At 48.0% G+C, this 24,651-nt stretch overlaps 1 long non-coding RNA gene and 1 other non-coding gene across 2 annotated transcripts; one reads left to right on the forward strand and one right to left on the reverse strand.

Moving 5' to 3' along the window:
• Positions 1 to 297: 297 nt before the first annotated feature.
• On the forward strand, positions 298 to 24,651 carry LOC140418815 (uncharacterized). The gene is made up of 4 exons (XR_011945352.1): positions 298 to 451; positions 12,389 to 12,495; positions 12,967 to 13,090; positions 15,987 to 24,651. It is a non-coding gene; the product is annotated as an uncharacterized lncRNA (long non-coding RNA).
• trnak-cuu (transfer RNA lysine (anticodon CUU)) lies at positions 10,287 to 10,359 on the reverse strand. Its single transcript has one exon. It is a non-coding gene; the product is annotated as a tRNA-Lys (tRNA).

Consider the following 24,651-nt stretch of genomic DNA (forward strand, 5'->3'; position numbering starts at 1 on the left):
GGCTCCTGTGACGAAAATAGGGCGTATTCATTCTCGCCCGGCATTGCGGGTAGTCTTACCCGCCATTATTTCATTACGTTCCTCAGGGTGAGAAATTGGTTCCGGCACTTTTCATACAGTTCGGTGTTTGTACCGAATGGGGCGGCCGCATCGGTGCTCTTCTCTCTGATCGGCCCCTGTTAACGGCTGTCATCTGTTTAGGCGGCGATATGCCACAGGGCGCCTGCGCGGCCGCCATCTTTCTCAGGTGCAGCAGAGCGCATGCGCGGCCGTCGTTGACCCGGAAGCCGGAAGAGAGAATCTTGTGAATTTCTCTCCTGGACTGAGAGTGAAGTTTCTTTGGAAACTCCTTTAGAAAGATGAGGATTTACTCACGGGAACTTCAAACCAAACATCACATCATCATCTGACAGAGTTACTCGATTCAACAGGACCTGAATATCATTGGGAGGTAAAATGGTTTGTCTGTTCTGTCCGTGGATAAAGATTTCAGAGTGACTGGGAAAATTTAAACGACCATTCCAGGGTAAATTTGAGACTAATTACACATCACATTGGGGAAGTTAAATAATTTGCTGTTGTACTCTTATGTATGCAGGTACATTTTGAAATTACCGAATTAGCATACTTGGCAGGTCAACTGGGCAAACTGCTGACCTTCTTAGTAGTGAGAGTTACTATCCGGGATTTTGTTAGGTTTGTTGTTCCTGTTGCATTTCATTCAGCTCATCGTGTTTACAAAGTAAGTATTCGTAGAACATAGAACATTACAGCGCAGTACAGGCCCTTCGGCCCTCAATGTTGCGCCGACCTGTGAATCCACTCTAAAGCCCATCTACGCTATTCCCTTATCATCCATATGTCTATCCAATGACCATTTGAATGCCCTTAGTATTGGCGAGTCCACTACTGTTGCAGGCAGGGCATTCCACGCCCTTACTACTCCGAGTAAAGAACCTACCTCTGACATCTGTCCTATATCTATCTCCCCTCAATTTAAAGCTATGTCCCCTCGTGTGAGACATCACCATCCGAAGAAAAAGGCTCTCTCTGTCCACCCTATCCAATCCTCTGATCATCTTGTGTGCCTCAATTAAGTCACCTCTTAACCTTCTCTCTAACGAAAACAGCTTCAAGTCCCTCAGCCTTTCCTCATAAGATCTTACCTCCATACCAGGCAACATTCTGGTAAATCTCCTCTGCACCCTTTCCATTGCTTCCACATCCTTCCTATAATGCGGCGACCAGAATTGCACACAATACTCCAAATGCGGCCGCCCCAGAGTTTTGTACAGCTGCAACATGACCTCATGGCTCTGAAACTCAATCCCTCTACCAATAAAAGCTAACACACCGTACGCCTTCTTAACAACCCTCTCAACCTAGGTGGCAACTTTCAGGGATCTATGTACATGGACACCGAGATCGCTCTGCTCATCCACACTGCCAAGAATTTTACCATTAGCCCAATACTCTGTCTTCCTGTTATTCCTTCCAAAATGAATCACCTCACACTTTTCGGCATTAAACTCCATTTGCCACCCCTCAGCTCAGTGCTGCAGGTTATCTATGTCCCTCTGTAACTTGTAACATCCTTCCGCACGGTCCACAACTACACCAACTTTAGTGTCATCTGCAAATTTACTCACCCATCCTTCTACCCCTTCCTCACAGGTCATTTATAAAAGTGACAAACAGCAGTGGCCCCAAAACAGATCCTGGTGGTACACCACTAGTAACTGGACTCCAGTCTGAAGAGTTCCCACCAACCACCACCCTTTGCCTTCTTCCAGCTAGCCAATTTCTAATCCAAACTGCTAAATCACCCTGAATCCCATGCCACCATATTTTCTGCAGTAGCCTACCATGGGGAACCTTATCAAACGCTTTACTGAAATCCATGTACACCACATCAACTGCTTTTCCCTCATCCACCTGTTTGGTCACCTTCTCAAAGAACTCAATAACGTTTGTGAGGCACGACCTACCCTTCACAAAACCTTGTTGACTATCACTAATCAAATTATTCCTTTCCAGATGATTATACATCCAATCTCTTATAAACCTGAGATACCCTCAATTATGACTCAGGCGAGGAGTTTGATAATACAAAGGCTTTAATTACCAGAGAACCAGACAGCTGCCGAGAAGTGTGCTCACTGCACGCTGCCTACTGAACATAACCTTATATACAGCTTCCTGGGGGCGGAGGTGGAGTCCCCCAGGGTTCCAAACCCGGTCTTAAAGGGGCCTACGCATTAAAGGTACATGTGTATACAGATATCATTCATCACAATCACCCCCTGTTTAAAAAAATGCATAGTCCATCGGGGGTGAAGTGGAATGAAAAGTTCAGTCTTTTGGGTGGTCTGATTGCCCGTGTCGACCTTCTCAGCTCCGGCGGTGGTGTGACAGATACGGTCGTCCTCGGTGGTGGTATATCCGGGAGCACGGTTGTCTGAGCCTTTTCCCGCGTTGGAGCAGGGGGGGTATCCGCGGTGACTAGGGTGATTGGTGCCGGCGCCGGCTGAGGGAGGAGGGGGGGGGGGGTGGGGGCGCTGTCGGAGTTGACTGCCGGTGCTGGGAGGGGAGCATCGGTGGAAGGGGGGCGAGCCAGTGGGTGCCAGGTCTCGCAGGGAAACGGTGTTCTGCCTGCCATCGGGGTGCTCGACGTAGGCGTATTGAGGGTTTGCGTGTAGTAGTTGGACCCTCTCGACCAGTGGATCTGTCTTATGGCTCCTCGCGTGCCTCCGGAGTAGAACTGGTCCCGGAGTCGTCAGCCAACGTGGAAGCGAGACCCCAGAGGTGGACCTCCTGGGGAAGACAAACAAACGGTTGTGAGGGGTCTCGTTTGTGGCCGTACAGAGGAGCGACCTAATGGAGTGTAGGGCATCGGGTAGGACCTCCTGCCAGCGGGCGATTGGGAGACTTCTTGACCATAGGGCTAGAAGAACAGCCTTCCACACTGTCACGTTCTCCCTCTCCACCTGCCCGTTTCCCTGCGGGTTATAGCTGGTCGTTCTGCTCGAGGCAATGCCCTTGTTGAGCAGATCTCGACGCAGCTCATCGCTCATGAACGATGTACCCCGGTCGCTGTGGATATAAGCGGGGAAACCAAACAGCGTGAAGATGCTGTGCAGTGCCTTGATTACGGAGGCCGAGGTCATATCGGGGCGGGGGACAGCGAAGGGGAAGCGGGAGAATTCATCGATGACAGTGAGGAAATAACTGTTGCGGTTGGTGGAAGGGAAGGGCCCTTTGAAGTCCACGCTTAATCGCTCAAAGGGCCCAGAGGCCTTTACTAGGTGAGCCTTGTCTGGTCGATAAAAGTGCGGTCTGCACTTCGCACAGATCTGGCAAGCCATGGTCATGGCCTTGACCTCCTTGGTGGAGTAAGGCAGGCTGCTGGACTTGATGAAATGGGCAAGCCGGGTGACCCCCGGGTGGCAGAGGTCATCGTGGATGGCCCGCAGACGGTCTTTCTGCGCGTTGGCGCATCTGTGGCGGGACAGGGCATCTGGGGATTCGTTGAGCTTTCCCGGATGATATGTAATATCGTACGTGTAGGTGGAGAGTTCGACCCTGGACCTCAGAATGTTATCATTCTTTATTTTGCCCCGTTATACGTTATCGAACATAAAGGCGACTGACCGTTGGTCGGTGACGAGGTCGAACCTCCTACCGGCTCTGTAGTGCCTCCAGTGCCGCACGGCCTCCACTATGGCTTGTGCCTCCTTCCCGACTGCAGAGTGTCGAATTTCCGAGGCGGTGAGGGTTCGGGAGAAGAACGCTACAGGTCTGCCCGCCTGGTTGAGGGTAGCAGCCAGGGCGACGTCTGATGCGTCGCTTTCTACCTGGAAGGGAATAGTTTTGTCCACCGCGTGCATGGCGGCCTTGATGATATTGGCCTTGATACGACTGAAAGCTGACTGAGCCTCAGCCGTCAGGGGAAAAACCGTGGTCTTAATGAGTGGACGGGCTTTGTCTGCACATCTGGGGACCTACTGGACATAATAGGAAAAGAGCCCCTGGCACCGTTTGAGTGCCTTGAGGCTACGGGGGAGGGGAAGTTCCTTCAGGGGGCGCATGCGGTCGGGGTCTGGCCCGAGGACCCCATTTTCCACGACATAGCCGAGGGTGGCTAGCCGGGTTGTGTGGAACACTCATTTCTCTTTATTGTATGTCAGATTGAGGGCCCGGGCGGTCTGGAGGAACTTCCTCAGGTTTTCGTCATGGTCCTGCTGAGCATGGCCGCAGATGGTGACGTTGTCTAAGTACGAGTATGTAGCCCGTAAGCCGTACTGGTCCACCATTTGATCCATTGCCCTTTGTAAAACGGAGACTCCGTTTGTGACACCGAAAGGGACCCTGAGGAAGTGGAAGAGCCGACCGGCTGCTTCGAAGGCCGTATAGGGGAGGTCCTCTGGGCGGATAGGGAGTTGATGATCGGCCGATTTTAGGTCGACTGTGGAGAATACTCGATACTGGGCGATTTGGTTCACCATTTCTGCAATGCGGGGAAGTGGATACGCATCGAGTTGCGGAACGCGGTTTATGGTCTGGCTGTAGTCCACCACCATACATTGTTTTTCCCCGGAGCAGACTACCAGTACTTGTGCCCTCCAAGAGCTGTTGCTAGCCTCTATGACCCCTTCTTTTCGTAGCCGCTGAACCCCTGACTTGATGAAAGTCATGTCTTGGGAACTGTACCGCCGACTCCTGGTGGCGACGGGCTTACAGTCGGGGGTGAGGTCCGCGAAGAGGGGGGGGGGTTGCAACTGTGAATGTCGCCAGGCTACATACCGTGAGCAGGGGCAGGGGTCCGCCGAACTTCAGGGTCAGGCTTCGGTGGCTGCACTGAAAGTCCAGACCGAGCAGCAGGGCGGCGCAGAGGTGAGGGAGGGCATAAAGTTTAAAACGGGCGTATTTGGCGCCTTGGATAGCGAGGTTAGCGAAACAATACTCAGTGATTTGGACCGAATGAGACCCAGATGCAAGGGCGATAGTTTGGGAGGCGGGATAGGTGCGCAGGGAGCAGCGTCTTACCGTGTCTGGATGGATAAAACTCTCCGTGCTCCCGGAGTCAAAAAGGCAGGGGGTGTCGCGGCCGTTGATTTGAACCTGCATCATTGAGTTTCGCAGGTGCTTTGGCCGAGATTGATAGAGCGTGATCGCTCCTAGTTGCGGGCAGTCAGAGTCCTCGGTTGAATCGGACTTGCAAAATGGCCGCCGCCGTCGGTCGCATGTTTTGAGTTTTGAAGATGGCTGCCGCCAAGATGGCCACCCCCATGACTCGCACGAGTCCTACGATGCGTCGGAAGTAGGCATTTCTAGCCGCCGCGCGGCCACGTTGCGGGGCCTGTGGTCCCGGGAGTTCGATTTCTGGGTCCGATGAGACCTTTGGGCCCAGCCAGGCAGACCTTTGCGAAGTGCCCCTTCTTTCCGCATTCGCCGCAGATAGCAGAGCGGGCCGGGCAATGCTGGCGCGAGTGCTGGCCTTGCCCACAGAAATGGCATTGGGGGCCCCCCGGTGTGAGCGGGTCGCCGCGCGGCGCAGGCCTGAAGCGTGGCCGAGTCTGGAGGGGTTCGCAAGTTCCGCGGAGTACGTGCGGAGATTTTGGCGGGCCGCTTCCAGGGAAGAGGCGAGCGTTACCGTGCCTTGGAGTTCCTTCGCTCCGTCTTCTAGGAGCCACTGCCGGATGTACGTGGATCGGATACCGGACACGAAAGCATCACGAATATGGAAGTTCATGTGGACTTTTGCCGTCACCTCTTTATGGTCGCAGTTCCTGGCGAGTGCGTTTCCCCAGAGCGCTGGCAGCAGGGCGAGAGCAAATGTCTGCCGTTTCATACGTCGTAGCTTTCTCGATCACGGAGGATAGTGGGTGGCCCACCCGGGCATGTAGTAAGCTCAGCTTGCGAGGTCCGTCAACTTCAGTCTCTGAGGAATTCAGACAGGCCTCAAAGCACCGGAGCCAGTATTTAAAAATTTCAGTGGCTTCCGGCGACCGAGCGTCCAAATTGAGCTTCTATGGCTTTAGACCGCTGTCCATCTTGATGTAATCTGGTAATTAAATTGAGATACCCTCAATTACGACTCAGGAGAGGAGTTTGATAATACAAAGGCTTTAATTACCAGAAAACCAGACAGCTGCCGAGAAGTGTGCTCACTGCACGCTGCCTACTGAACGTAACCTTACATACAGCTTCCTGGGGGCGGAGCCGGAGTCCCCCAGGGTTCCAAACCCGGTCTTAAAGGGGCCTACGCATTAAAGGTACATGTGTATACAGATATCATTCATCACAAAACCTTTCCAAGACTTTGCCCACAACAGACGTAAGGCTCACTAGTCTATAGTTACCGGGGTTGTCTCTACGCCTCTTCTTGAACAAGGGGACAACATTTGCTATCCACGAATCTTCTGCCACTATTCCTGCAGACAAAGATGACTTGAAGATCAAAGCCAAAGGTTCATAAATCTCCTCTCTAGCTTCCCAGAGAATCCTAGGATAAATCCCATCCGGCCCAGGGGACTTATCTATTTTCACACTTTCCAGAATTGTTAACATATCCTCCTTATGAACCTCAAGCCTTTCTCGTCTAGTAGCTTGAATCTCAGTATTCTCCTCGACAACATTGTCTTTTTCCTGTGTGAATACTGCCGAAAATTATTCATTTAGCACCTCTCCTATCTCCTCGGACTCCACGCACAAATTCCCACTACTGTCCTTGACTGGCCCTACTCTTACCCTAGTCATTCTTTTATTCCTGACATATCTATAGAAAGCTTTATGGTTATCCTTGATCCTACCTGCCAAAGACTTCTCATGTCCCCTCCTGGCTCTTCTTAGCTCTCTCTTTAAGTCCTTCCTAGCTAACTTGTAACTCTCGAGCGCCCTAACTGAACGTTCATGTCTCATCTTTACATAAGCCGTCTCCTTCCTCTTGACAAGTGTTTTGACTGCTTTAGTAAACCACGGTTCCCTCACTTGACCACTTCCTCCCTGCCTGACAGGTACATACATATCAAGGACACGCAGTAGCTGTTCCTTGAACAAGCTCCACATTTGAATTGTGCCCATCCCCTGCAGTTTTCCTCTCTATCCCATGCATCCTAAGTCTTGTCTCATCGCATCATAATTGCCTTTCCCCCAGATATAACTCTTGCCCTGCGGCATATACCTATCCCTTTCCAGCACTAAAGTAAACGTAATCGAATTGTGGTCACTATCACCAAAGTGCTCACCTACCTCCAAATCTAACACCTGTCCTGGTTCATTACCCAGTACCAAATCCAATATGGCCTCGCCTCTCGTTGGCCTATCTACATGCTGTGTCAGGAAACACTCCTGCACACATTGGACAAAAACTGACCCATCTAAAGTACTTGAACTATAGCGTTTCTAGTCAATATTTGGAAAGTTAAAGTCCACCATAACAACTACCCTGTTGCTTTCGCTCCTATCCAGAATCATCTTTGCAATCCTTTCCTCTACATGTCTGGAACTTTTTGGAGGCCTATAGAAAACCCCTAACAGGGTGACCTCTCCTTTCCTGTTTCTAACCTTAGCCCATACTACCTCAGTCGACGAGTCCTCATCAAACGCCCTTTCTGCCACCGTAATACTGTCCTTGACTAACAATGCCACCCCTCCCCCTCTTTTACCACCTTCCCTGAGCTTACTGAAATATCTAAACCCTGGCACCTGCAACAACCATTCCTGTCCCTGCTCTATCCATGTCTCCGAAATGGCCACAACATCGAAGTCCCAGGTACCAACCCATGCAGCAAGTTCACCCACCTTATTCCGGATGCTCCTGGCATTGAAGGAGACACACTTTAAACCAGCTTCCTGCCTGCTGGTACACTCCTGCAACTTTGAAACCTTACTCATGACCTCACTACTCTCAACCTCCTGTAAACTGGAGCTACAATTCAGGTTCCCAATCCCCTGCTGAACTAGTTTAAACCCTCCTGAAGAGCATTAGCAAATTTCTCCCCAGGATATTGGTACCCCTCTGGTCCAGGTGTAGACCATCCCGTTTGTAGAGGTCCCACCGACCCCAGAATGAGACCCAATTATCCAGAAATCTGAAACCCTCCCTCCTGCACCATGCTTGTAGCCACGTGTTCAACTCCTCTCTCTCCCGATTCCTCGTCTCGCTTGCACGTGGCACGGGTAACAACCCAGAGATAATAACTCTGTTTGCCTTAGATCTAAGTTTCCACCCTAGCTCCCTGAATTCCTGCCTTACATCCCTATCCCTTTTCCTACCTATGTCGTTGGTACCTATGTGGACCACGACTTGGGGCTGCTCCCCCTCCCCCTTAAGGATCCCGAAAACACGATTCGAGACATCACGGACCCTGGCACCTGGGAGCCAACACAAATCACGAGTCTCTCTCGTTCCCACAGAATCTCCTATCTATCCCCCTAACTATGGAATCTCCAATGACTAATGCTCTATTCCTCTCCCCCCCTTCCGTTCTGAGCAACAGGGGCAGACTCTGTGCCAGAGACCTCTACCCCATGGCTTACCCCTGGTACGTCCCCGTCCCCCCCAACAGTATCCAAAGCGGTATACTTGTTACTAAGGGGAACGACCACAGGGGATCCCTGTACTGACTGCTTCTTCCCAGCCCCTCTCACCATCACCCATCTATCTTTATTCTTTGGAGTATCTACATCCCTGAAGCTTCTATCTCTAACCACCTCTGCCTCCCGAATAATCCGAAGTTCATCCAGCTCCAGTTCCCTAACGTGGTTTCTGAGGAGCTGGAGATGAGTGCCCAGATGAAATCAGCAGGGACACTGACGGCATCCCTCACCTCAAACATTCTGTAGGAGGAACATTGCACTGCCTTCCCTGCCATCCCCTCTAGATAAAAAAAGAAAAAGAAAGAAAGTGCTTACCTGTTATTCACTCTACCCCTTAGTTTAAAAGAGGTGGAAGGGTGGGGTCACTACAAGTGTAGTGTCTAGGGTTTAGAAACTGCCCAACTTAAATACAGGTAAAAATAAAACACTTAACCAGCACCCACTGCGCCCCACATGAAAACAGCAATCAGCTGTTATGGGCCTGCGCAAACAATTTAAATCTTTACTACTTACCCAGCAGTCACTCAGTCCTCACTCCGACTGGGTTCAGCTGGAAACTCCCTACAGTAAGTTTTTTTTAAAAATGTACTTCCCTTCTCAGGAAGCACTCACTCAGTGAAGGTCTACTGCCCTTTGCTGGATGCTTGCCTTCACTTGAACAGCTATGGTCTCTTGCACAGGTATGCCTTCAGGTTACGGTGACCACAATGCATGTATGCAAATTTCCCCCGCAACAGCCAATCAGCAGCTCAACTCTACTGCCCTCTGCTGGATGCTTGCCTTCACTTGAACAGCTAGGGTCTCTTGCACAGGTACACCTTCAAGTTACAGTGACCACAATGCACGTATGTAAATTTCCCCCACAACAGCCAATCAGCAGCTCCGCTCTACTGCCCTCTGCAGATTGTGGTCTGTAGATTTTTAAGTTATATCAATTCAAATGTCTATCTAAATACTTTTTAAATGTTATGAGGGTTTGTCCCATTATTTCAGGCAGCATGTCACAGATCCTCACCACCCTCTAAACCTCCTAGTCCTTCACTAAATCTCTGCCCCCTTTTATATGTATCCCTTAATCAAAGGGAATCGGACCTTCCTATCCAATCTATTTAGATCCCTCAGAAATTTTTAAAAATATAAATTTATATTTTTTTCCAATTGAGGGGCAATTTAATTTTGCCAAGCCTCCTACCCTGCACATATTTGGGTTGTGGGGGTGAAACCCACACAGACAATGGGAGAATGTGCAAACTCCTTACAGACTGTGACCCGGGGCCAGGATTGAATCTGGGTCCCCAGCACGCAGGCACACAACCACTGTGCCACCATGATCCCCCAGAATTTTATACCTTTAGAATAATCTTTACTATTATCACAAGTAGGTTTACATTAACACTGCAATGAAGTTACTGTGAAAATCCCCGGAACCACACCCCAGCACCTATTCAGGTACACAGAGGGGGAAATCAGAATGTCCAATTCACCTAACAAGCACGTCTTTCGGGACTTGTGGGAGGGAACCCATACAGAGACTGGGAGAATGTGTAGACTCTGCGCAGACAGTGTCCCAAGTGGGAATTGAACCCTGGGACCCTGTCGCTGTGAAGCAACAGTGCTAACCACTGTGCTACCGTGCCGTCCATAAAACAGTCCAGCTCAATGTTCTCAGATTAAAGAAGCTGAAGCGCCCAACGTGGGTCTTGAACCCACGGCCCTGGGATTAAGACTCCCATGCTCTACCGACTGAGCTAGCCAGGCTGCTTTCCATAATTTCATTTTGGTCTCCCCTCAGCCTTTTCTGTTCCAAAGAAAACAGCCCCAGTTTATCCAAACTTTCCTCAGAGCAAACATTGTCAATTTCGGGTCAATGATCTTAAATCCCCTCTGTGCTCTCTCTGGTGCAATCTTCCTCTACAGGAATCTAGCTCTGGCCTAACTAGTCCTGTCCTGCCATTTATCATGTAATCCTTTGCCTTGTTTCCCCTCCAGCTTTCTTCCTCACTATCAAGTGTTCAATTATTTTTGTGTCACAGGTAAACTTCTTCCACATGTTCCTACATTTACTTTCAAATCAGTGATGTCACCAGGAGTGAAGGGCCCAGTACTGATTCCTTTGAAACCGGCACTGGAAACAGCCCTTTTATTTTCGCTCTTCTTTATGGGATGTGAGTGTCTGGGTTGCCCATTCCTAATTGCCCTTAAACTGAGTGGCTTGCTAGGCAATTCAGAATTAACCACATTTCAGTGAGTTGGCCAAATCAGGTAACGCCGGTGCAGACTCGATGGGCCGAATGGTCTCCTTCTGCACTGTAGATTCTATGATTAATTCCGACCTTGGATCACTGTCTCTGTGGAGTTTGCCTGCGTCTGCATAGATTTCCTTTCTGGGTGCTCTGGTTTCCTCCCACAGTCCAAAAATGTGCAGATTAGGTGGATTGGCTGTGCTAAATTGTCCCCTGGAGGTGTTACGTGGATAGGGTGGGGAATTCGCCATGGTAGCGTGCTCTTTCAGAGGGTTGCCACAGACTCGATGGGCCGAATGGCCTCCTTCTACACTGAGGGGATTCTATGATTCTCCATTGGACCCAATGATATATTCACTCACACACTGCAGCCTGACTCTTATGGGAACAGACACTGTGTTTGTTTCTCTCCAAGTGAGTGAATCCTTTGCTGTTTCTCCTCTGGGCCCCATCTCCACTATTATTGTCTGATTGTCCCACTGAGACTCTCACTGTTATTATTGGACAATCAGCGAGTCAGCCTGAGCCTGTGGCCGCTCTCACCATCTGTAACCGTCACAATGCCTGGGTGATTGACGGCAGCTCTGGACCAATAGAAGGTGGAGGGGCAGGACTGGAGGACCGACCGAGAGCGCTGGTCCTCCAACCAATGAATGAGTGGTGGGGCCCGCTGCGATTGAAGCATGTGCTGTGTGGGTAATGGAGATGCAGAAGGGCTGTGTCTTCAGATCCGAAATTGGTGCGAGGCGATTAACAATATGGAGGGAGCGAGAGATCGTGGGGGTGGGCGGAAACGTCGTGTAAAGCTGTTGTAAGCCACAAACTTCGGAAAAGAGTTGAAGATTGTTTATAAATATGAGAAATGCCAATAAAAAGTTTTTTTTTTTTTAAAGGAAAAGAGTTTAAGGTACCCAGTTTGTACTGAGCGGAGCTACGGCTCCTCATGTTCGGCTCGGGTTAACGGCCGCCATCTTTATTGGATGTGCATCAGGGCACATGCGCGTTTGTCATCTTTGTAGGGGGCGATGTTTCAGTGAGTGGGAGGAGCTTGTTCCTCATTGTTCAGAATGGAGGCAACTTGTCCATCAAACTGCCTCACCCTTTGAGTTCCAACGTCTTATTGATGATGCAAAGCGGTGGCAGAGATGGAAAGGAAGCCAATCCTGGTCTCCGGATTTCAATGTCTCATTGGACGTCCTGTCCCATGTGTCGAAAGCTCTGCGGCTCTGTTCAGTCACACAAAGACCCAGGGCAGAAACTCACAACCCTGAGTCAGCATCACCCTAAAATCAGGGGACTGCTGATGATAAGAGGGACAGTGTGCAGCGGTGATGGGGAGGGCATGAGCGGTCATCAGGGAGCAGGAGGAGAGAATGTGGTGAATTTCTATCCTGGACTGATAGTGATTAATTTTGGAAACTCCTTTTACAGGGGATTAGTCGGGGTGGATTTACAAACAGCAAATTCAAACCGGGAGAAATATTTATCTTTCCAGAATTTTATTTCTGGACTGACAGTGATGCCTTTGTAAACTTCTTTCACAGGGGCTTAGAAAGGGATTCGCAGACAGGAAACTCACAACCTATCCTCACATCAAATTCTGACAGCACCATTCGAGTTATCAGGACCTGGAGGTTATCAACCTTTGTGTGTAAGCATTGAGTTCAGATCATTACCACTCACTGTGTAAAATTTCTTCCTCATATCCCCCCTGTAGATCTTGCTCATAATCTCAAATCTGTGTCCCATAATCCTTTTACAATCTACTGATGGGAACAGATTTCTTTATCCTTTGCCGGGTTTGCTGTGGTCGTTTCCGGTGCCTGGGTCGTGCTGGGTGGTTCGTCCAGATTTCACTCCATTTTTCTGTGTTTATAGTGGCCGAATGGGCTTGTACCAGTCCATTTTTGGATCCAGTTCACAATTGAAGTTCACTCCAAGAATTAATTGATGTGTATCCCGGTCTGAGATAGGTCCCAACAATTTAATTTTAAAATGACACACCGTCCCAGTTAGGGGCATAGACATTCACCAGCACCACCAATGTACCCGCTGACCACCATGTGTCTCCCATTAGTGTCCGCAATGACCCTAGGGACCCCTTTATTGATTAAAATTGCAGCATATCGAGCCCTTCCGTCAAAGCCCGAGTGAAACACTTGGCTCACCCCTCCGCATCTGGTCGGATCTCTAACCCGCAAGTGAGTCTCCTGCAAGAACACCACACCAGCATTTAGAATCTTCAGGTGAGTGAAAACCCTTGACCTTCACTGGTTCACCCAATTCCTTTACGGTCCAGGTGACCAGCCCTGAATTAGGGGATCACCCCCCCGCCCCTCCCATCACGGTAGCATTGTGGATAGCACAATTGCTTCACAGCTCCAGGGTCCCAGGTTCGATTCCGGCACTGTCTGTGCGGAGTCTGCACATCCTCCCCGTGGGTTTCCTCCGGGTGCTCCGGTTTCCTCCCACAGTCCAAAGATGTGCAGGTTAGGTGGATTGGCCATGCTAAATTGCCCTTAGTGTCCAAAATTGTCCTTAGTGTTGGGTGGGGTTACTGGGTTGTGGGGATAGGGTGGAGGTGTTGACCTTGGGTAGGGTGCTCTTTCCAAGAGCCGGTGCAGACTTGATGGGCCGAATGACCTCCTACTGCACTGTAAAATTCTATGAAAATCACGGAATCAGCCATTTCCACTGTGAGGGACTATCCAGCAAAGCTTCAAAAAGTACAGGCATAGGGTCCACCCAAGATGACTGCCATACCCCTATCCTCAGAGTAAATCAAAAACAGTTCGATAGTCATCATCAGTGAGCTACCACATTCCCCCCCATCCCCCCATTTCCCACCAACGCCCCAGCTAGACACACAAATTGAAATCAAACCCACTCCCCAGGCTCTGACCCAGAAGCTAAGCTTGCCGAACCAGCCAAAACTGGTTCACCGGCTGCAGCTTTACCCACCCCCCTTCTCACTCTCATTCACCAGCTTACTGCTGCCGGGGCAGCTCTCTTAGGACACCAAGAAAAGCAAAACAACAATATTACCCACTTCGAGGGTAAAACATATTTCGGAATGCAGTCCCTTACTAGATCTAGTTTCCAACGGGCCCGTCTCTCTCTCTCCTCTCTCTCTCTCTCCTATCTCTCTTGCCCCATAAGTGGAAAAAAATAATTGGGTACTCTAGATTTATTTAAAAAAAGAAAATCTTTACCTACGGACAGAACAGACAAACATTTTGTCTTCCACATTCACAGGCCAATGATATTCAGGTCCTGATGAATGAAGTGACTTAAGTCTTGATGTGAAGTTTGATTTGAGTTTCCATCTGGTTAACCGAGGACCGGGGTTTGATCCCGGCCCGGGTCACTGCCTGTACAGAGTTTGCATATTCTCCCCCTGTCTGTGTGGGACTCACCCCTACAATCCAAAAAGATGTGCAGGTCGATGAATTGGCCTCGCAAAGATTACGCCTCAATTGGGGGAAAAATATTGGGTACTCTTTTTTTAAAAAAAAAAACTTTTAATTAAAAATAAACAAAAGACATCACTGTCAATCCAGGGTAGAAATTCTAAACAGACAATTCTAGTTTCTCTTGAACATTTGTTCCTCTCTTGTTCCCCCAAAGCTGTAAATCCCCGTCCCACACACTCTCCCTCCTCCCTGGGCTGAAATCCAAACCCATCTCACCATCTGCACCATTTCTTTCCTCCACTCCCAGTTTTCTCCCTCCCTCTCCTCTGCCTGGGTTCAGTTCTCCAGCTCCTGTCTGCAGACTGACAATAAAATCAATGGGTCTTATTGGGGGGTTTGGGGCCTCCACCGGGTGTTTGTGAATTCTTCCCTCCCGCCTGCCAGGATTTCCTTCCTTGCCAGAGATCAGAGTCCTCATTGATGCTTTGAGCCCAACCTGGAACCACGCTAAATTGCCCCTTAATTGGGGAAAAGAATTACATGAAGGTTAGCGGCTGCACAAAGTGTTTCCATCTCCTCCCACCCATCTCCTTAACAGGTTGACGCATTTATTTGACTGACTAAAAGGATGGTCTCTGGCAGCACAGTGGTTAGCACTGCTGCCTCACAACACCAAGGACCCGGTTCGATCCTGGCCCCAGGTCACTGTCTGTGTGGAGTTTGCACATTCTCCCCGTGTTTGTGTGGGTCTCAGCTCCACAACCCAAAGATGTGCAGGGTAGGTGGAATGGCGACGCTAAATTGCACCTTAATTGCAACAAAAAAAATTGGTTATTCTAAATTTATTTCAAAAAAGGCTTGTCTCTTTCCTCATGTTCACAATTAAAGGGGTGGGTTCCCCAGGAGTTGGCTGGCATTTCAGGGCAATTAAATTAATAATGGACAGGGATATGTCCAGTGTTGTTACATGGTACAGATTAGATATATTATTTACCGTTGTGTAATAAAGTAAATGTAATATTTTTCACTTTGTAATATAAGACTGTAGCTGCGTTATAGATTTCCAGTCGTCTCTTCCCTCAGGGGGTTGTTAGTCTTTGGATTTCTCTTCCATAGGGACCAGTTGTATCTGGGGGTCATTGAATATATTGAAGCACAAGTTTGACAGATATTTTATTGACAATGGAGTTAAGGGTTATGGGGAACAGGTAGGAAAATAGTGAGAAAGCTGAGATGAGGAGGGATTTCTTCACTCGAGGATGTGGTGAAGCTTTGGAATTCTCTACCCCAGAGGAATGTGCAGCCTCAGTCATCAGGTATGTTCAAGACAAATATTGATAGGATTCTAGATATTGAAGATATCGAGGGATATGGGGATCGTGTGGGAAAATGGTGCTGAAGTAGATCGGCCAAGGATCTCAATGAATGGTTGAGTAGACTTGGTGGGCCGAATGGCCTACTCTTGCTCCTATTATAATCTCTGTGTCCTGGTCAGGAAGCAGTGAGCTCAGCTCGGATCTGTCAATCAACATGAATCAGCACCTGCAGGAGAGTTGGGAGGGTGAATATTAGATACAGCAGAGTGAGAATGGAGGGAGAGTGTGTGGGATGGAGATTTACAGCTTTTGGAGAACAATAGAGGAAATTACATTTCATACGAACTAGAATTGTCTGTTCTGAGTTTCTATCCTGTACTAACAATGATGACTTTTGCTAATTGTTTTCAAAGGATATTGGAAGAGGAGGAATTATAGACAGAAATCTCAAAGGTCACGTCTCGATGTGACAAACTCAATCGATTCCTCCTGAACTGAATATCCTCAGCGAGAAGGCAAAATATTTGTCCGATCTGTTGGCTTCAAAAGATTTTAAACGTGAGTGTGACTGGAAAAGCACCAAGACCCACACAACACACACCCGAGTGAGAGTGTTCCATTGAACTGACTGTGGAAAGAGCTTTAACTAGTTACACAGCCTGAAAAAACATCGCACCACAGTGAGGAGAGACAGTGCACATGTTCTGTGTGTAGACAAAGTTCCGCTGATTGTCCAATCTGGAGAGACACGAGGAGACCCAGAACATGGAGAAACCGTGGAAATGTGGGGACTGTGGGAAGGGATTCAGAGTCCCATCTCGGCTGGAGTCTCATCGACGCAGTCACACTGGGGAGAGGCCGTTCACCTGCTCTGTGTGTGGGAAGGGATTTGCTCAGTTATCCACCCTCCAGTCACACCAGCGAGTTCACACTGAAGAGAGGCCATTCACCTGCTCTCAGTGTGGGAAGGGATTCAGTGATGCAGCCGCCCTGCAGAGACACCAGCGAATTCACACTGGCGAGCGGCCGTTCATCTGTTCTGTGTGTGGGAAGGGATTCAGTGATTCATCCAACCTGCGGGAACATCAGCGAATTCACACTGGGGAGAGGCCATTCACCTGCTCCCTCTGTGGGAAGGGATTCACACATTCATCCAATCTGCAGAAACATCAGCGAGTTCACACTGGGGTGAGACCATTCCCCTGCTCCCTCTGTGGGAAGGGATTCACACAGCTATCCAGCATGCAGAAACATCAGCGAGTTCACACTGGGGAGAGGCCATTCACCTGCTGTCAGTGTGGGAAGGGATTCACACAGTTATCCAGTCTGCAGAGACATCAACGAGTTCACACTGGGGAGAAGCCATTCACCTGCTCCCTCTGTGGGAAGGGATTCACACAGTTATCCATCCTGCAGACACACCAGCGAGTTCACACTGGGGAGAGGCCATTCACCTGCTCTTAGTGTGGGAAGGGATGACATAGAAAATAGGAGCAGGAAGAGGCCATTTGTCCCTTTGCGCCTGCTCCGCCATTCATTATGATCATGGCTTATCATCCAACTCTTTTCACAGCAACTTCATTGCAGTGTGAATGCAAGCCTACTTGTGACAATAAAGATTATTCTTCTTAAGATGTGCAGCGTAGGTGAAATGGCCACGCTAAATTGCCCCTTAATTGGAAAAAAGAATTGGGTATTTTAAATTTTTTTAAAAATCATTAATCTGTCTTCTGAACATCTGGGCTCCTAGCACCGATCCCTGCAGTACCCCACTAGTCAGTGCCTGCCACTTTGAAAAAGACCATTAATTCCTACTCTTTGTTTCCTGTCTGCCAACCAGTTTCTTGTCCATCTCAATGCACTACCCGTAATCCCGTGTGCTTTAATTTTACACACTAATCTCTTGTGAGTGATTTTGTCAAAAGCCACCTGAAAGTCCAAATATACCACATCCACTTGCTCCCCCTCGTCAACTCTACCAGTTACACCCTCGAAGAATTCCAGTCAATTTCGTCAAGCATGATTTCCCCTTCATAAATCCATGCTGACTCTGTCCGATCCTGCCACTGGTTTCTAAGTGCTTTGCTATAAAATATTTGATAATGGATTCTAGAATTTTTCCCACTGCTGATGTCAGGCTTACTGATCTATAATTCCCTGTTTTCTCTCTCATTTTAAATAGTGGTGTTACATAAGCCACCCTCCAATCTGCAGGAACTGCTTCAGAGTCTATAGAAGGTGACCGCCAATGCATCCATTATTTCTAGAGCCACTTCCCTCAGTACTTTGGGATGCAGATTATCAGGCCCTGGGGATTTATCGGCCTTCAATCCCATAAATTTCCCCAACACCATTTCTCTCCTAATATTGATCTCCTTCAGTTCCTCCCTCTCACTAAATCCTGCGTTCCCCAACATTTCTGGTATCTGATTTGTGCCCTCATTTGTGAAGACAGAACCAAATTATGTATTTATTTGCTCACCCATTTCTTTGTCCCCTATTATACATTCCACTGTTTCTGGCTGAAAGGAACCTAAATGTGTCTTCACCAATCTTTTTCTCTTCATGTACCCATAGGAACTTTTACAATCAGCCTAATTTCCTGTATTCGGCCATTCCCAACATCACCACTGCAGTTTGGGGGTCTCTTTACTAATTTATTTTCCCCTTAGTGTTTCTGAGCTCTACCCATACAGATTCCACATTGTCGGAGCTAATATCCTTCCTCACTATTGTGTTAATTTCCTCTTTAACCAGCACTGCCTCACCACTTCCTTTTCCTTTTTGTCTGTCCTTCCTAAATACTGAATATATTCAGTTCCCATCCCTGGTCATCCTGCAGCCATGTCTTCATAACCCTGATTATCTCACACCCGTTTATGTCTATTTGCACGATTCACTTGGTTATGCTATCTGCAGTCACACCAGGGAGTTCATACTGGGGAAAGGCCATTCACCTGCTCTCAATGTGCAAAGGGATTTTGTAATTCATCGCACTTCCTGAGACACCGACAGGTTCACAACTGATTACAGGGATTGGATTCTGCTGTTATTGTTTCTGTTCTCAATTACATCCAGGACTGCAGTTTGTTCATTCTGTTGGTCAATGGGGATGGTCAGAGGGTTTATTTCCGCTGGACTGGCCGGTCTCACGACTTCGCCTCTAGTGGGCTGATTCTCTCTGAGCCTTCTTGCGAATATCTGGTTGCACATTTCATAGATCATAGAATTTACAGTGCAGAAGGAGGCCATTCGGCCCATCGAGTTCGAGTCTGCACCGGCTCTTGGAAAGAGCACCCTATCCAAGGTCCACAGCTCCACCCTATCCCCATAACCCAGTAACCCCACCCAACACTAAGGGCAATTTTGGACACTATGGGCAATTTAGTATGACCAATCCACGTAACCCGCACATCTTTGGACTGTGGGAGGAAACCGGAGCACCCGGAGGTAACCCACGCACACACTGGGAGGATGTGCAGACTCCGCACAGACAGTGACCCAAGTCAGGAATCGAACCTGGGACCCTGGAGCTGTAAAGCAATTGTGCTAACCATAATGCTACCGTGCTGCCCTTTCACAAGGGGTGAAAGGGGGTTTGGAGGTTGGAAGATGTTTCATTGCCATTTCTGTTTAGAAACCCCAAAAAGCATGCCACATTGCCATGACGATGGGCTATGGTGGTTACATGGTTCTTTTTTTTTTAATGTAGAGGACCCAATTCATTTTTTCCAATTAAGGGGCAATTTAGCGTGGCCAATCCACCTAGCCTGCACATCTTTGGGTTGTAGGGGTGAACCCACGCAAATACGAGGAGAATGTGCAAACTCCACACGGACAATGACCCAGAGCTGGGATTGAACCTGGGACCTCGGCTCCGTGAGGCAGCAGGGCTAACCCACTGCGCCACCGTGCTGCCCTCTGGTTCTTTTGTTTAAGTTATCTTGATGCTTCTCACAGAATATCAGGGTCTGAGGGGCAAGTTGTCTGAGGTGCACTGGGAAACTACATTAAATAGTATGGTGGGAGACAGGCAATCACTAATATTTAAGGAATTATTACAGATTTACACGGGGATCGGTTAGCTCAGTTGGCTGGATGGCTGGTTTGTGCTGAGTGACACCAACAGCACAGGTTAAATTCCCATACCGGCTGAGATTATCCATGGTCAGTGTCAGTATTTATATTCCACATGATCCTCCACCCACCCCTCTATATTTCCCCCATCAGCATCTCCTATTCTTTCTCCCTCATGTATGTATCTAGGTTTCCGTTCAATGTATTCATGCTGTTCATCTCAACCACTCGCTGTGGAGTGAGTTCCACATTCTCACCACTCGCTGGGTAAAGAGGTTTCTGCTGAAATTCTTATTGGATTATTGAATCCCTTCATAATCTGAAAGATAACATCAGGTCACCCATCAGTCTGCTCTTTTCCAGAAAAAAGCAGCCCCAGCCTTTCCTGAGTGTTAAATGCTCTCAGTTCTGTATATTATGAATCTTGCACTTTATCCAATGCCTTTATTTCCTTTTTCTAAATGGAGATCACCAATGTTGACAGTGCTCCCAGTGTAGTCTAACCCTGGTTCTAAACAAGTTGAACATTTTGTCCGTGCTTTTCAATTCTATCCCTCTAGAATGGAACCCTATAGATGAACCCAACACTTTAGGAAGGATGTGAAGTTCTTCGAGGGGGTGTAGAGGACATTTACAATAAAAATAATGTCACAAGTAGGCTTACATTAACGCTCCAATGAAGTTACTGTGAAAATCCCCTAGTTGCCACGCTCCGGAGCCTGTTCTGGTACACCAAGAGACAATTCAGAATGTCCAATTCACCTAACCACATCTTTCGGGACTTGTGGGAGAAAACTGGAGCACCCGGAGGAAACTCACCCAAACACTGGGACACTCAGACTCCGCACAGACAGTGACCCAAACCGGGAATTGAACCGTGTAGAAGCCAGGTATTTCTAATACAACTAGTATAGGTAAAAGATAGCTGTTTAAGCATAAATATTTAGCCCCAGTTTTAAATACCCATTTAAAAATGAGAATTTCAGCACCCATAACCTCAGGTCATCTCAAAACATATAGCTTCAATAGATACATGAAACAGCATAATTCCATCATAGATTAAAACTGCACAGTTGCAAGTCAATTTGACACTATGCTTATGCTGCTGTCAAGGACAAGGGCTGAATTCCATGACAACGAGGTGACAAGAGTCCAGTAACTAAAGCTCTATTGTTCTTTTTTCAAGCCATTAGTGATTACAGCGTGAACCACATTCCATAGAACATAGAACATAGAAAATACAGCACAGAACAGGCCCTTCGGCCCACGATGTTGTGCCGAACCTTTGTCCTACATTAATCATAGATTATCATTGAATTTACAGTGCAGAAGGAGGCCATTCGGCCCTTTGAGTCTGCACCGGCTCTTGGAAAGAGCACCCTACCCAAACCCAACACCTCCACCCAACACCAAGGGCAATTTGGACATTAAGGGCAATTGATCATTGGCCAATTCACCTAACCCGCACATCTTTGGACTGTGGGAGGAAACCGGAGCACCCGGAGGAAACAAACGCAGACACGGGGAGGACATGCAGACTCCGCACAGACAGTGACCCAAGCCGGAATCGAACCTGGGACCCTGGAGCTGTGAAGCAATTGTGCTATCCACAATGCTACCGTGCTGCCCTTGAGAACAAATAAACCTACACTATATCATTTTACCGTAATCCATGTACCTATCCAATAGCTGCTTGAAGGTCCCTAATGTTTCCGACTCAACTACTTCCACAGGCAGTGCATTCCATGCACCCACTACTCTCTGGGTAAAGAACCTACCTCTGATATCCCTCCTATATCTTCCACCTTTCACCTTAAATTTATGTCCCCTTGTAATGGTTTGTTCCACCCGGGGAAAAAGTCTCTGACTGTCTATCTGTTCCCCTGATCATCTTATAAACCTCTATCAAGTCGTCCCTCATCCTTCTCCGTTCTAATGAGAAAAGGCCTAGCACCCTCAACCTTTCCTCGTAAGACCTACTCTCCATTCCAGGCAACATCCTGGTAAATCATCTTTGCACCTTTTCCAAAGCTTCCACATCCTTCCTAAAATGAGGCGACCAAAACTGTACACAGTACTCCAAATGTGGCCTTACCAACGCTTTGTACAGCTGCATCATCATCTCACGGCTCTTAAATTCAATCCCTCTGTTAATGAACGCTAGCACACCATAGGCCTTCTTCACAGCTCTATCCACTTGAGTGGCAACTTTCAAAGATGTATGAACATAGACCCCAAGATCTCTCTGCTCCTCCACATTGCCAAGAACTCTACCGTTAACCCTGTATTCCGCATTCATATTTGTCCTTCCAAAATGGACAACCTCACACTTTTCAGGGTTAAACTCCATCTGCCACTTCTCAGCCCAGCTCTGCATCCTATCTATGTCTCTTTGCAGCCGACAACAGCCCTCCTTACTATCCACAACTCCACCAATCTTCGTATCGTCTGCAAATTTACTGACCCACCCTTCAACTCCCTCATCCAAGTCATTAATGAAAATCACAAACAGCAGAGGACACAGAACTGACCCCTGCGGTACGCCACTGGTAACTGGGATCCGGGCTGAATATTTGCCATCCACCACCACTCTCTGACTTCTATCGGTTAGCCAGTTCGTTATCCAACTGGCCAAATTTCCCACTATCCCATGCCTCCTTACTTTCTTCATAAGCCTACCATGGGGAACTTTATCAAATGCCTTACTAAAATCCATGTACACTACATCCACTGCTTTACCTTCATCCACATGCTTGGTCACCTCCTCAAAGAATTCAATAAGACTTGTAAGGCAAGACCTACCCCTCACAAATCTGTGCTGACTATCCCTAATCAAGCAGTGTCTTTCCAGATGCTCAGAAATCCTATCCTTCTGTACCCTTTCCATTACTTTGCCTACCACCGAAGAAAGACTAACTGGCCTGTAATTCCCAGGGTTATCCCTAGTCCCTTTTTTGAACAGGGGCACGACATTTGCCACTCTCCAATACCCTGGTACCACCCCTGTTGACAGTGAGGACGAAAAGATCATTGCCAACGGCTCTGCAATTTCATCTCTTGCTTCCCATAGAATCCTTGGATATATCCCGTCAGGCCCGGGGGACTTGTCTATCCTCAAGTTTTTCAAAATGCCCAACACATCTTCCTTCCGAACAAGTATTTCCTCGAGCTTACCAATCTGTTTCACACTGTCCTCTCCAACAATATCGCCCCTCTCATTTGTAAATACAGAAGAAAAGTACTCGTTCAAGACCTCTCCTATCTCTTCAGACACAATACACAATCTCCCGCTACTGTCCTTGATCGGACCTACCCTCGCTCTAGTCATTCTCATATTTCTCACATATGTGTAAAAGGCCTTGGGGTTTTCCTTGATCCTACCCGCCAAAGATTGTTCATGCCCTCTCTTAGCTCTCCTAATCCCTTTCTTCAGTTCCCTCCTGGCTATCTTGTATCCCTCCAATGCCCTGTCTGAACCTTGTTTCCTCAGCCTTACATAAGTCACCTTTTTCCTCTTAACAAGACATTCAACCTCTCTTGTCAACCATGGTTCCCTCACTCGACCATCTCTTCCCTGCCTGACAGGGACATACATATCAAGGACACGTAGCACCTGTTCCTTGAACAAGTTCCAGATTTCATTTGTGTCCTTCCCTGCCAGCCCATGTTCCCAACTTATGCACTTCAATTCTTGCCTGACAACATCGTATTTACCCTTCCCCCAATTGTAAACCTTGCCCTGTTGCACGTACCTATCCCTCTCCATTACTAAAGTGAAAGTCACAGAATTGTGGTCACTATCTCCAAAATGCTCCCCCACTAACAAATCTATCACTTGCCCTGGTTCATTACCCAGTACTAAATCCAATATTGCCCCTCCTCTGGTCGTACAATCTACATACTGTGTTAGAAAAGCTTCCTGGACACACTGCACAAACACCACCCCACCCAAACTATTTGATCTAAAGAGTTTCCACTCAATATTTGGGAAGTTAAAGTCGCCCATGACTACTACCCTATGACTTCTGCACCTTTCCAAAATCTGTTTCCCAATCTGTTCCTCCACATCTCTGCTACTATTGGGGGGGCCTATAGAAAACTCCTAACAAGGTGACTGCTCCTTTCCTATTTCTGACTTCAACCCATACTACCTCATTAGGGTGATACTCCTCGAACTGCCTTTCTGCAGCTGTTATACTATCTCTAATTAACAATGCCACCCCCCACCTCTTTTACCACCCTCCCTAATCTTATTGAAACATCTATAACCAGGGACCTCCAACAACCATTTCTGCCCCTCTCCTATCCAAGTTTCCGTGATGGCCACCACATCGTAGTCCCAAGTACCGATCCATGCCTTAAGTTCACCCACCTTATTCCTGATGCTTCTTGCGTTGAAGTATACACACTTCAACCCATCTCCGTGCCTGCAAGTACTCTCCTTTGTCAGTGTTCCCTTCCCCACTGCCTCATTACACGCTTTGGCATCCTGAATATCAGCTACCTTAGTTGCTGGACTACAAATCCGGTTCCCATTCCCCTGCCAAATTAGTTTAAACCCTCCCGAAGAGTACTAGAAAACCTCCCTCCCAGGATATTGGTGCCCCTCTGGTTCAGATGCAACCCGTCCTGCTTGATCTAGATCTTTATTTTAAAAAATAACACGATCAACCAAAATGTTTCCAGAAACTGCAGATCGATCAGAATTTGTTTGAAAAAATAAATTACTCAATAATTTTGAGAAGTTATGAGATGTGGTGATAAGCCTGTATATAATATTACATGTACTCAGCAGTGTGACCTCCCACCAGTAGTTGGCGTCAGGCATCAGTCAGGTGACATCCGGCTACCAGCAGAAGGTTGCCAGGCATACACGAGGCCAGTCGCACATCAGGGTAGTTCCAACAGAGTCTAATGTAACTCTGTGATAACTTAGTCTGTATAGCATTCTGATCATTACCTTACCACGTGTACATTAATAAATCATCGTTCTGGCTAATT

The sequence above is a fragment of the Scyliorhinus torazame genome, chromosome 5 (genome assembly GCF_047496885.1).
Source record: "Scyliorhinus torazame isolate Kashiwa2021f chromosome 5, sScyTor2.1, whole genome shotgun sequence".
Lineage (NCBI taxonomy): Eukaryota > Metazoa > Chordata > Chondrichthyes > Carcharhiniformes > Scyliorhinidae > Scyliorhinus > Scyliorhinus torazame.